The sequence below is a fragment of the Molothrus ater genome, chromosome 7, assembly GCF_012460135.2.
Source record: "Molothrus ater isolate BHLD 08-10-18 breed brown headed cowbird chromosome 7, BPBGC_Mater_1.1, whole genome shotgun sequence".
In the NCBI taxonomy this organism is placed as follows: Eukaryota; Metazoa; Chordata; class Aves; order Passeriformes; family Icteridae; genus Molothrus; species Molothrus ater.
This window is the reverse complement of record NC_050484.2, coordinates 37589289-37602055: the sequence shown is the minus strand read 5'-3', so window position 1 is coordinate 37602055 and position 12767 is coordinate 37589289. Positions and strand designations below refer to the sequence as shown.

General features: G+C 58.8%; 1 long non-coding RNA gene across 2 annotated transcripts; it reads left to right on the top strand.

Moving 5' to 3' along the window:
• The first annotated feature begins 5598 nt into the window (after window positions 1-5598).
• On the top strand, window positions 5599-12565 carry LOC118689193 (uncharacterized). Of its 2 annotated transcripts, none has more exons than XR_004980576.2 (3): window positions 5599-5674; window positions 6488-7228; window positions 12267-12565. It is a non-coding gene; the product is annotated as an uncharacterized LOC118689193 (long non-coding RNA). The 2 variants fall into 2 exon arrangements; XR_008508496.1 differs by having other exon boundaries at window positions 5605-5674; window positions 6510-7228.
• Window positions 12566-12767: the final 202 nt, after the last annotated feature.

The window sequence follows — 12767 nt, the reverse complement described above, 5'->3', positions numbered from 1 at the left end:
TGCAGCAGGAATCACTGTCCCTGGGGGAATCCCTGGCCCTGCAGGAATCACTGTCCCTGCAGGAATCCCTGTCCCTGGGGGAATCCCTGTCCCTGCAGGAATCACTGTCCCTGCAGGAATCCCTGTCCCTGCAGGAATCCCTGTCCCTGCAGCAGGAATCACTGTCCCTGGGGGAATCCCTGGCCCTGCAGGAATCACTGTCCCTGCAGGAATCCCTGTCCCTGGGGGAATCCCTGTCCCTGCAGGAATCACTGTCCCTGCAGGAATCACTGTCCCTGCAGGAATCAATCACTGTCCTGCAGGAATCCCTGGCCCTGCAGGAATCAGTCCCTGTCCCAGCAGCCGGAGCCCAGCGCTCTCGCAGCCCGTGCTGCCCTGCCGCAGGAGGCGTTTGCTGCTCACACCTGCCCGGCTCCAGCTGCGCTCAGTCCGCACACGAACGCTGTCTGTCTGTCTGTCTGTCTGTCTGTTCCCACGGCTGCCGGCCGCCTTCAGCCCCGCCGGGAGCAGGAGCGGCACCGGGACGACTCCTCCCGAACCCTCCAAGTTCCTCTTCCCGACTCCTCCCGAACCCTCCAAGTTCCTCTTCCCGACTCCTCCCGAACCTTCCCAACCCCTCCCGGTCTCTCCCGGTTCCCTCTCCCGGCCCCTCCCGGCTCCTGGAAATAATTAACTTTTCAAAACATAACTCCTCCATACTCTGTACTGAAGTCAGGCATTTTAAAAAGCAAAAATGGTATTTTAGTAACTATTCTCGTCATTACAAACGCCGTTCTCCACACGGTCCTGCGTCCAATTAACAGCTGCATTAATGGGTTTGTTGTCCCTGCCATTTCCCCCTAATGACAGCAGCCATCGCTGACACGGCGAGTTTTGCAAACTCATGACTCTCAGGAGCTGTTTTTTCTCTGTGTTTTCCCTCTCTTTTCTGGGGCCTGCAGCACAGCGTGAGCCTTTTAGCAGGAGGCAGCATTGTCACACGGGCGGCAGGACAAACACACGGGCGGCAGGACAAGCAGACAGTGCTGAGCTCCATCTCTGGGGGCTGTCTCAGAGCCACAGGAGGGCTTGGGGCGCAAAAGCCCTCTCAGACACAGAGCCCAACCATGAACCCATCACTGCTGCCAAGCCCAGCGCTGAGCCGCATCCCTGCCCCATGGCAGAGGTGTCAGCAGCCTGGGCAAGGCCTGGGTGGGCTCAGGGTGCAGCTCGGGGCTCTTGCACTCTGTCCCTGGTCATCAGGACCTTCTGCAGTGATGGAAGGTTCCAGCAGCCTCTGCCCAGAGGAGCTTGTGCTTTATAGCTTGGGCTCAGCATCACAGAGCTGCAGTGTCAGAGCCCAGGACATCCCTCTGGCTGCCCTGGGTGATTCCAGACCCCGGCAGGGGCTCAGAGACCTTGGCACAGAGTCACAAACACCTGTGCCTTCCATTTTAGCCCATGGAAACAATTCCCAACTTTGTGTGAAGGTTCACAAGCCACAAGGGTTTGAGTAGAATGATAGTGAATTTGTCACAGGGTGAAAAAGTAGAATTTTCGTGATTTAGAATGGGGGTTCAAGAGACAAGATGGAGGAATCTGGGCGTGTCCTGTCCTTCTTCTCCTTCTTCTTCTTCTTCTTGTCCTCCATCTTCTGCTGTGATGGTGACACTTTGGATTGGTTTAGAGCAGAGACAGACTGTCTAACATAGGTGATGGGTATTGGAAAATTATTGTAAATAAAGTACACGTAGTACTTAGTATAAAAAGGCAACACCACCCCAAGGGCAGGGACTGTGCCACAACCCAACCTGCCTGACAGATCTCAGCAGGTCAGAAAAAGAATGTTATAGATAAGGAAAAATAAACAACCTTGAGAAGCAGAGCTGAGGAATCTCGACTTCTTCGGTCACGGGGCTGGGAAAAAGACTTTTAATACCTCGGGAGCCATTTCAGCAACACAGAACCCGAGAGTGCGGGATGTTTTGGGATGGAAGGGACCTCACAGCTCACTGTGTCCCACCCTGCCATGGCAGGGACACCTTGCACTGCCCCAGGCTGCTCCAAGCCCCAGTGTCACACCTGGCTGGGACACTGCCAGGGCCTTGGTTCAGAGCATGAATTCAAAACACACCTGGGTCTCCTCTAGAAATTAACCTCGTGCTGTGCAAACCAGGCTGTCCTGTCCGGGGGAACGGAGGGATGCAAACCCTCCATCCCTGGAGCAGCCCCTTGCTGGGACATGTCCTGGGCAGGGGACACAGCCCCTGACAGGCACCCAGGGTGCCAGGACAGCCACCCAGCCCCGCAGGGACAGCCCGGGACAGCCTGGGGCTGCTGGGGACTCTGAGCCGCCGCCTCAGCCCGGGCTCCGCTGCCGGGAGGAGGAGGAGGAGGAGGCTGGGCTGGCACACTCCGGAGATCTGCGTGCGTGCATCTCCCACCCACCAGTCATGAGCACAGCAGCGCTCGGAGATGCTGCGGAAAATACTCAAAATAGCTCCGCTTCGGGAGGCCTCGGGGCTCGCAGCCCCGCTGGAAAATGGCTTTGTTAAGCTGTGGGCGAAGGGGAAGGACGGGCCCCTGCAGCCCCGGGGCAGGGCGGGCCAGGCTCTCGCTGGTGGGGCCGTGGGCTTCGTTCCCCTGTGCCCGTTCCAGGCTGTGCCCGTTCCCCGTTCCCACAGCCCCTGAGTGTTCCTGTTCCCCATTCCCTGCAGCCCCTGGCTGTGCCCGTTCCCTGTTCCCCATTCCCTCAGCCCCTGGCTGTGCCTGTTCCCTGTTCCCCGTTCCCTGCAGCCCCTGGCTGTGCCCATTCCCCTCAGTCCCTGGATACTCCTGTTCCCCATTCCCCATTCCCCGTTCCCGCAACCCCTGGATGCTCCTGTTCCCCATTCCCTCAGCCCCTGGCTGTGCCCGTTCCAGAGTGTGCCTGTTCCCCGTTCCCACAGCCCCTGGATGCTCCTGTTCCCCGTTCCCGCAGCCCCTGCGTTTCCTTTGAGCCGTAAATCCCACAGAAAATGGGGAGCACTTCAGCCTCTGGTTTGGGGCCCGTCTCACTGAGCAGCCTGGGTGGCTGGGAGGGAGCAGACACCCCTCGGGCACTGTGTCACACCTGCACTGCGCAGCGGGATGGGTGACAGCTGCCGTGGTGTCCCCAGCATCCCCTCTCTGCACGGGCAGCTTTGGCACCGGGGATGCGGCTCCTGATCCGAGCCCCAGAGACCTCACACAGGCCCCTGTAATGAGAAACACCTTGGAGGAAAAATGCTGGGCTTTGTGTTGAGTGTCTCCCCTGGCTTCTGCTCCCAGCAGACCCAGGGCCACTTTTGGAGCTCGTCACTGACCCCTCTGCGTGCGCAAGGACCTCTGGACAGCCTTGTCCATCTGGAGCTGGGCCAGCAGCTCCTCCCTGTGTGACCAGTCACTGCAAACCTGCTCCTTCTCCCTGCTTCTGTGGGTGCTGGTTTTCCTGCTTGGCAGTGTCTTCCAGGGAATATGCTGCCGAAGGGAAGGACCCCAGATACATTGAGCAAATCCTTCCCAAGCCGAGGAAGGGTTTCACTCAAAACAACAAAATACATTTCACTTAACGAAAGCAGTTAATTATTCCAGAATTCTGTGTCTTGTGTCAGTAATTCCCAAAATAGAGGGAAAACAATGGGCAATTATGCTATTTTTGACTGTTTGTGGCACAAATACATCAGTCAAGCGCTGTGTTTTGGGGGTTTCCAGAGCTGGCAGAACAGCCTGGGGCAGAGACAGTCCCTGAGAGCATTCCCAAAGCAGCGGGCGATGGCCAGTGCAGACCCTGGACGCCTCCCCAGCACCGTGGGCAGAGCTGGCCCTGGGACCCCCTCCTGGTGCTCCTGTGGGGCTCGAGGGCACCCAGGGGCAGCTGCACGTGAATTCCAGAGGGACAGTGCAGCTGTGTCCCTGTAATCTGCTGGAGGAGCGGGAACGGGGCAGCTCTGTCCGTCTGTCCCTGCGGGGCTGGGCTGCCTGTCCCCGATCCTTCCCCGCCCCACCTGCAGCCAGGGGGTCTGTGCTGTTCCTGGGACGGTTTGGGGGCTGTTTTCCCATTCTTGCAGCCTGGCTGGCAGCCTGTCAGCCAGCAGGAGTTCAGGACTGCGTAGCATGAGGAGCTGTAACAGACTCTGCAGCGTAGTTACTGCTTTCGGCATTGCCAAGCCTGTTAGGAGAACGCTGCCAAGCTAAAAACCCAACCGACGCCTGTGTGAGCGTGTGTGCGTGGGGGGCGAGTCTGGAGATGTTTTATGCAAGGAAACTTCAGCAGGCACTTTAAATAGTCTGTTTGCTGGGATCAGTTGCATGCAGGGGACGCGTGTCTGACATCAAACCCAGCGATGCGCTCCTCGTCACAGAGGGGAGCAGCTGCACCCTGGGCAGGGCTGGGCCCGTGGGATCCCAAAATCAGGGAATCACAGCATTGTTGGGGTTGGAAAAGCTTTCACCATCGAGTCCAACCATTCCCCAAGCACTGCTGAGGTCACCACTGACCCCGGTCCCCACGTGCCTCATGCACACAGGTTTTAAATCCATTCGAGGATGGGGGTTTAAAATCCATTCAAGGATGGGAATTTAAATCCATTTGAGGATGGGGATTTTAAATGGATCCAAGGATGGGAATTTAAATCCATTCAAGGATGGGGACTCCACCACTGCCCCGGGCAGCTGTGTCAGGGCTGACAGCGCTTTCAGGGAAGAAATTTTCTGCAATATCTGAAAGGAACTTGCCCTGACCCAGCCTGAGGCCGTTCCCTGTCCCTGTTCCCCGGAGCACAGCCTGACCCCCCGGCTGTGCCCTCCTGGCAGGAGCTGTGCAGAGCCACAGGGCCCCCTGAGCCTCCTTTGCTCCAGGCTGAGCTCCCCAGAGCCAGGGCTGGAGCCGGTCCAACACTTCCAGCAGGAATGCTCCCTGAACCATGTGGTGATGGAACATCGGGGGGTGAGTGGTGGGTGGGAAAAACCAAACTAAACCCAAACCAAACCAACCAAACAAAAAAACCCAAAAAAAACCCCCCCTCAAATCAAAACACAGACCACTCCCCAGTCCTCGGCTATGCGGGAGCGCTGAGCAGCGGCAGGGGAGAGCCCGGAGGGGACAGAGGGACAGCCCGGGATGAGCGGGACAGCACAGAGGGGACAGAGGGACAGAGGGGACAGAGGGACAGCCCGGGATGAGCGGGGCAGCGCAGAGGGGACAGAGGGACAGCCCGGGATGAGCGGGACAGCGCAGAGGGGACAGAGGGACAGCCCGGGATGAGCGGGACAGCGCAGAGGGGACAGAGGGACAGAGGGGACAGAGGGACAGCCCGGGAGGGAGCGGGTCAGCCCGGGAAGGAGCGGGTCAGCCCGGGAGCACGCGGGTCAGCCCGGGAGCACGCGGGTCAGCCCGGGAAGGAGCGGGTCAGCCCGGAGGGGAGTGGGTCAGCCCGGGAGCACGCGGGTCAGCCCGGAGGGGAGCGGGTCAGCCCGGGGCCGCCCCCGCCCGCCGTCAGCCGCCCCCCCGGCCCCGGGCCGCTCCCCCGGCGCTGCCGTCACCCGCCGCCGCTGACGGGCCGTGACGGGCGCTGACGCGCGGCGGCGGCTGCGAGGGGGCGCGGCGGCCCCCGGCACCGGGCTCCGCTCCCGGCTCCGGCCGCTCCGCCCCGCTCCGCGCCCGCGGCGGAGGCAGGTACAGCGGGCGGGGATGGGATGGGATGGGATGGGATGGGATGGGATGGGATGGGATGGGATGGGATGGGATGGGATGGGATGGGGATGGGGATGGGGATGGGGATGGGGATGGGAATGGGAATGGGAATGGGGACGGGATGGGAATGGGAATGGGGACGGGGCGGGGACGGGGATGGGGACAGGGACGGGGACGGGATGGGGACGGGGATGGGGGTGAGGATGGAGACGATGGGGGTGGGGATAGGATAGGATAGGATAGGATAGGATAGGATAGGATAGGATAGGACAGGACAGGACAGGACAGGACAGGATAGGATAGGATAGGATAGGATAGGATAGGATAGGATAGGATAGGATAGGATTAGGATAGGATAGGATAGGATAGGATAGGATAGGATAGGATAGGATAGGACAGGATAGGATTAGGATAGGATAGGATAGGATAGGATAGGATAGGACAGGACAGGACAGGACAGGATAGGATAGGACAGGACAGGATAGGATTAGGATAGGATAGGATAGGATAGGATAGGATAGGATAGGATAGGATAGGATAGGATAGGATAGGACAGGACAGGATAGGACAGGATAGGATAGGACAGGACAGGATAGGACAGGATAGGATAGGACAGGACAGGACAGGATAGGACAGGATAGGGGGTCCCGGCACTCAGCCCCCGCAGCCAGGCGAGGCTCGGGGCGGCGCGGCTCGGCACAGCTGCCTGCGGGCGGGCAGATGCTGCGGCGGCAGGCGCGGCGCGGCGGGGCAGGGAGCAGACGGTCGGCAGCGAGCGCCATATGGGCCCTTTAGCCTCTCACCCCGCGGATCTCAGCCCCAGCCCGCAGCGCTCCCGCGGCACCGGACCCGGACACCGAGCACCGGGAACATCCCCGCGTTCGGGGCCCTGGCAGGCGCTGCGAGTGGCCGGCAGCGACACGGGGACAACGCGGCTCCCACGGGACTGGCACGGGCTGGCAAGGACTCCGGGGAAATGGGCACTGCTGCGATAAACACCTGGTGTCATCGGACACCGCCTGCACGGCTGAGCTTCGGGAGGGCACCAGGAGCGGGAGGAAGAGCAGAATAACGCTCCCTTGAAGTTTCTGGGATATCTGAGGGGGATAACGGAGCGCTTGTGAGATGGCCCGTTCACAGCCCAGCCCGGCAGGGAGACTCCCACGCCCTGACTTCACAGCAGGACATCCAGGTTCACGTGTGCCTCCAGCCCCTCACGGACATCAGAGCTGGGTCAGAGCTGCTGGAGGCCTGGTGGGCTGGTGGAACACGAGTGTGAGCCCTGGGACCGAGTGCCCGGGCTGGAACTGCCCCTGAGGCCAGAGGGGAGCTGGGAGCTGCTGCTGCAGCCCTGAGACACCGAACCCCGGCTGGGGCTGGCGCTGGGGCTGGCACTGCCCAGGGGGCAACACCAGCTCCAGGCCACGCCTCCTTCTCTGTCTGGGGACTTCAGCCCTCGTGTGACGCTGGACAGAAGGACACTCCACCCTCGTTCCCTCGGGGGGCTCACTGGAGTGACAGCACCCTTGGATCAGGGTGAGGGCACCAGCACAGCTGTCCCTGTGTCCCTGCTGTGGGGACAGGGGTGGCTGCTGGGGGCCTGGCACTGCCCCCTGCACCCCCTGGGCCAGGCAGGGCACCCAGGCCCTGGCACACAACTGTCCCTTTGTGCCAGCACCTCCTGGCTGGTCTGAAACTTTGCTCTGTTGGAGAGGCAGCAAATCCCTTCGCTGCCAAAACTGCCTGCTGGGACAAGCAGCAGGTTAGACAGGGTGTGAGCAGTGAGGGGAGTCTGTGCAGGGAAGGGCCTGATGCAGGAGCTGCACAGGGGCTGCAGGAGCTGCACTGGGGCTGCAGGAGCTGCAGGAGCTGCACTGGGGCTGCAGGAGCTGCACTGGGGCTGCAGGAGCTGCAGGAGCTGCACTGGGGCTGCAGGAGCTGCACTGGGGCTGCAGGAGCTGCAGGAGCTGCACTGGGGCTGCAGGAGCTGCTCTGGTGCTACAGGAGGTGCAAAGGGGCTGCAGGAGCCTCTTGAGGATGCCCCACAAGCTCAGCCCTGCCATGCCCACCGAGCCCTATCGTTGGCCAGGGGCTATTTACAAACCACAAACGGGGTGGGACTGCTGGGGAATGTGCCTTGAGATGTTTTATTTTTCAGCATCAGTCTCATTACATGGATATGAAAATGGGAAGGTGTCATCTGCTCATATCTTAGGCAGCAGATAAAACTCCATTATTAGGCTCAGAACTCACTAATATCTCACTAGATAAACTTTTCAGCACCTTAGGGAGTCATTCTAGACAAGCATTAATACGCAGACCATTGTTCTATTTGTCCTTGCTTTTCTACAGTTTAAATGATTTTTCTGCTGCCCAATCTCATGGCTGCTGCTTGGCTCTGACCACAGTTCTGCTGTATCTGAGGCTGCCCTTTGCAGCTTTCCCAAACCCCTCTGATTTATGGACTCCCTCAGGCCCTGCCAGAGGGTGTTGGAGGGAGCTGCTGCCAGGGGCACAGCACGGACCCTGCCCGGCCATGCTGGTGCTGCCCTCGGTGCTGCCCACCACACTGACAGTGCCCCCCATTGCTGCCAGTGCATCCCCAGTGCCCCCAGTGCCCGCCATTGCTGCCAGTGCTCCCAGTGCTGCCAGTGCCCCCCATTGCTGCCAGTGCCCCCCAGTGCTCCCAGTGCCCGCCATTGCTGCCAGTGCCCCCCATTGCTGCCAGTGCCCCCCATTGCTGCCAGTGCCCCCCACTGCTGCCAGTGCCCCCCATTGCTGCCAGTGCCACCCAGTGCTGACAGTGCCTCGCATTGCTCCCAGTGCCCCCAGTGCTGCCAGTGCCCCCAGTGCTCCCCCAGTGCCCCCCAGTGCTCCCAGTGCTCCCAGTGCTCCCCCAGTGCCCCCCAGTGCTCCCAGTGCTCCCAGTGCTCCCCCAGTGCCCCCCAGTGCTCCCAGTGCTCCCAGTGCTCCCAGTGCCCCCAGTGCCCCCAGTGCTCCCCCAGTGCCCCCCAGTGCTGCCAGTGCCCCCAGTGCTCCCCCAGTGCCCCCCAGTGCTCCCAGTGCCCCCAGTGCCCCCAGTGCCACCAGTGCCCCCAGTGCCACCAGTGCCCCCCAGTGCCCCCAGTGCCCCCAGTGCCACCAGTGCCCCCCAGTGCCCCCAGTGCCCCCAGTGCTCCCCCAGTGCCAGGCCAGCGCCCCAGTGGCACCTCGGGGCTGCAGGGGTGGCAGCCTCCCGGTGGTGGTGCTGATGCCATCGCACCGCTCCTGCCAGGGAGGAGCAGCCCCAGGAGCCCCCGTGGGTGCCTCACCCCAACAAGAACTGACTGTGCTCCCTGGGGCACCGGCTGCACCGCAGCCCGGGCTGCCATGGGTTTGGGGCTTTTGTGGGATTTGGGGCTTTTGTGGGAAATGGCAGCCCAGGCTGACATGGATTCAGGGGTTTTATGGGATTTGGGGTTTTTATGGGAAATGGCAGCCCGGGCTGCCATAGGTTTGGGGCTTTTATGGGATTTGGGGTCTTTTATGGGAAATAGCAGCCACGGCTGACATGGATTCAGGGTTTTTATGGGATTTGGGGCTTTTGTGGGAAATGGCAGCCCGGGCTGCCATGGGTTCAGGGTTTTTATGGGATTTGGGGTCTTTTATGGGAAATGGCAGCCCGGGCTGCCATGGGTTCAGGGTTTTTATGGGATTTGGGGTTTTTATGGGAAATGGCAGCCCGGGCTGCCATGGGTTTGGGGCTTTTGTGGGATTTGGGGCTTTTGTGGGAAATGGCAGCCCAGGCTGACATGGATTCAGGGGTTTTATGGGATTTGAGGTCTTTTATGGGAAATGGCAGCCCGGGCTGCCATGGATTCAGGGTTTTTATGGGATTTGGGGCTTTTGTGGGAAATGGCAGCCCGGGCTGCCATGGGTTCAGGGTTTTTATGGGATTTGGGGTTTTTATGGGAAATAGCAGCCAGGGCTGACATGGATTCAGGGGTTTTATGGGATTTGGGGTTTTTATGGGAAATGGCAGCCAGGGCTGTCATGGATTCAGGGCTTTTATGGGATTTGGGGTTTTTATGGGAAATAGCAGCCAGGCCTGACATGGATTCAGGGGTTTTTATGGGAATTGGGGTTTTTATGGGAAATGGCAGCCAGGGCTGTCATGGATTCAGGGCTTTTATGGGATTTGGGGTTTTTATGGGAAATAGCAGCCCGGGCTGCCATGGATTCAGGGTTTTTATGGGATTTGGGGTTTTTATGGGAAATGGCACCACTAGAAGCACTTCCCCTCGGGGCCTGTGGGCCCGGCTGGGCTGGCCTGGCCCCCAGGAGCCATGGCTGGAAAGGCTCCCCCGTGGCACCCAGAGCCTGCCAGGCCGGTGGGCTCGCACCTCAAGGAGCGTGCATGGCCGTGTTCCCCCACCTGGGCAGCGCAGTGGCGCTCCTGCTCCCCTCGCCTGCCCCGTGCCCACCTCCCCGCGCTGGGGTGCCCTGGGACCCCCGAGCTGGGCTGCAGGCGCTGCTTTCCCGCAGGAGCGGCGAGGGGCGGCCCCAGCCCCTCCGGGCGCACGGAGCCCCCGGCGGCAGCACCCGGGGCACGGCGAGGTGGCTGGAATTAAACACGCCCTTGGTGCTCCCAAACCCAGCATTCCTCCACACGGCCGCGATTGTGTTTGCACTTATTCAATTTGGAGTTCTTTTTTGAAAAGCGTGGAGTCTGGAATGTTTGTTCTCCGCTTTTTTTCACATCATTACTCTGATACTGCTTGATTAGCTCCCTCCCCAGTCATGATTGGTAATTAAAATAGGCATTAAAATTAGTCACTTAGCAATTTTGCTGTTCAATTGGCAATTAAATTACTTAATTGCAATTAAAGTCCTAATTTTAATTGGCAAAATGATAGATGTAGATTTAAGATAATATGTATAAATACTTTAATAAGTGTCTATATAAGGATTACTTAATTACTCAACTTCAAGTTTATGCTGTTAACTTTAGAACTTTTAAGTGAGTAATGAAATTTATATTACATCTATTCTAAGGATATGGTAATTAGATGTTTCACTCAGCCCTATGAGGGCCTTGGCTGGAAGTTGTGGTGTGGAGCTGTGGGCTGGACCAGCTGTCGGGGTGTGACTGACGGTGATGGCTCTGAGGCGCTGCAGCTCAGGGAGGATGCCTGAGCTCCTCCTTTGGGGAACCCCACGGAGACAACCCCAGAAAATGCTGTTCTAAACAGCCCTGGGGTGTCTCAGCCCTGGGGTATTCATGAAATGAATTCTGTCCAGAATTCTGTCCAAATATTCTGTCCAGAAATGCCATTCTGGACAGCCCCCAAGTGTCTCAGCCTTGGGGTTTTCCTTTAGTGACCCCAGAAATGCCATTCTGGGAAGCCCTGGGGTATTCCTGACTGACCCCAGAACATTCTGGACAGCCCTGAGGTGCCTCAGCCTTGGGGTGTTCCTGACTGACCCCAAAAATGCCACTCTGGACAGTCCTGAGGTGTCTCACAGCCTTGGGGTGTTCATTACTGACCCCAGAACATTCTGGGCAGTCCTGAGGTGTCACAGTTTTGGGGTTTTCCTTTAGTGACCCCAGAAATGCCATTCTGGACAGTCCTGAGGTGTCACAGTTTTGGGGTTTTCCTTTAGTGACCCCAGAAATGCCATTCTGGGCAGCCCTGAGGTGTCTCAGCCCTGGGGTGTTCCTTTAGTGACCCCAGAAATGCCATTCTGGGCAGCCCTGAGGTGTCTCAGCCCTGGGGTGTTCCTTTTGCAGGAACTCTGTAGGATCAGGAGAGCACAGTGTGGGACGGTGTCTCGGAGTGGGAGCAGTTTGGGTTTCCCTGCTGTTTGTGGGGTTTCTCTGGTGTTTGTGGGGCTTCCCTGCTGTTTGTGGGGTTTCTCTGGTGTTTGTGGGGCTTCCCTGCTGTTTGTGGGGTTTCTCTGGTGTTTGTGGGGTTTCCCTGCTGTTTGTGGGGTGGCTCCAGTGGCAGGAGCGGGTTGGGAAGGTTTTCCTCAGTTTCCTGGGAAGTCTCGGTGTTCCTGAGCAGGTCTGTGGGAGCCAGCACTGGCTGCTGGGCTGGGCTGGGCTGGGCTGGGGGGTTTATCCTGGGCTGGGCTGGGGGGTTTATCCTCCACTGGGCTATGGGGATTTATTCTGGGCTGGGCTATGGAGTTTTATCCTGGGCTGGGGAGTTTATCCTGGGCCAGGCTGGGGGGTTTATCCCAGGCTGGGCTGAGCTGAGGGTTTATCCCAGGCCAGGCTAGGGGGTTTATCCCAGGCTGGGCTGGGCTGAGGGTTTATCCCAGGCCAGGCTAGGGGGTTTATCCTGGGTTGGGCTGGGCTGAGGGTTTATCCCAGGCCAGGCTAGGGGGTTTATCCCAGGCTGGGCTGAGCTGAGGGTTTATCCCGGGCCAGGCTAGGGGGTTTATCCTGGGCTGAGCTGGGGGATTTATCCTGCACTGGGCTTTGAGGGTTTATCCCGGGCCGGGCTCTGGGCATTTATCCCGGGCCGGGAGCTGGTTCTGGCCCCGGGCTGAGTTCCTTTCACCCCTGAGGCCACTGTGTGCTTTTTTCCAGGCCGGGATACAGCACAGCGGTGGGAAATGCAGGGCCGGAGAGCAGAGCCCAGCCAGGGGGAGGCCGTGTCCCTGTCACCCTCCCGAGCCGGGTCCGGCGCCGCCGGGGCACCGGGGAGCCGGGACCGCGGGCTGGCCTTGGATGAACGCAGCGCCTTCACCTGCACCGCCCCGCCCCGTGCCCTCCCCATCACACACACCTGGGACTGGGCTGCGAATGGGGCAACCCGCGGGGGCTCTGGGGAGAGGCAAAATAAAATAAAATAATAATTAAAAAAAAACGATGTGCATTTAAGTAAATAAATATCGGCCATTTAAATGAATAAGTCTAAAATAAATAAAAATAATTATTTATTAATATATAAATTTATTAATAAATTTATTAATAAGTTAAATAACACAAAAAAGCCGAATAAAATAAAATATAAAGCCCGGAAAATAATGAATTAAATTAAGCAATGAAATAAATAATAATAAAAGCTAATACAATAAAAACTAATAA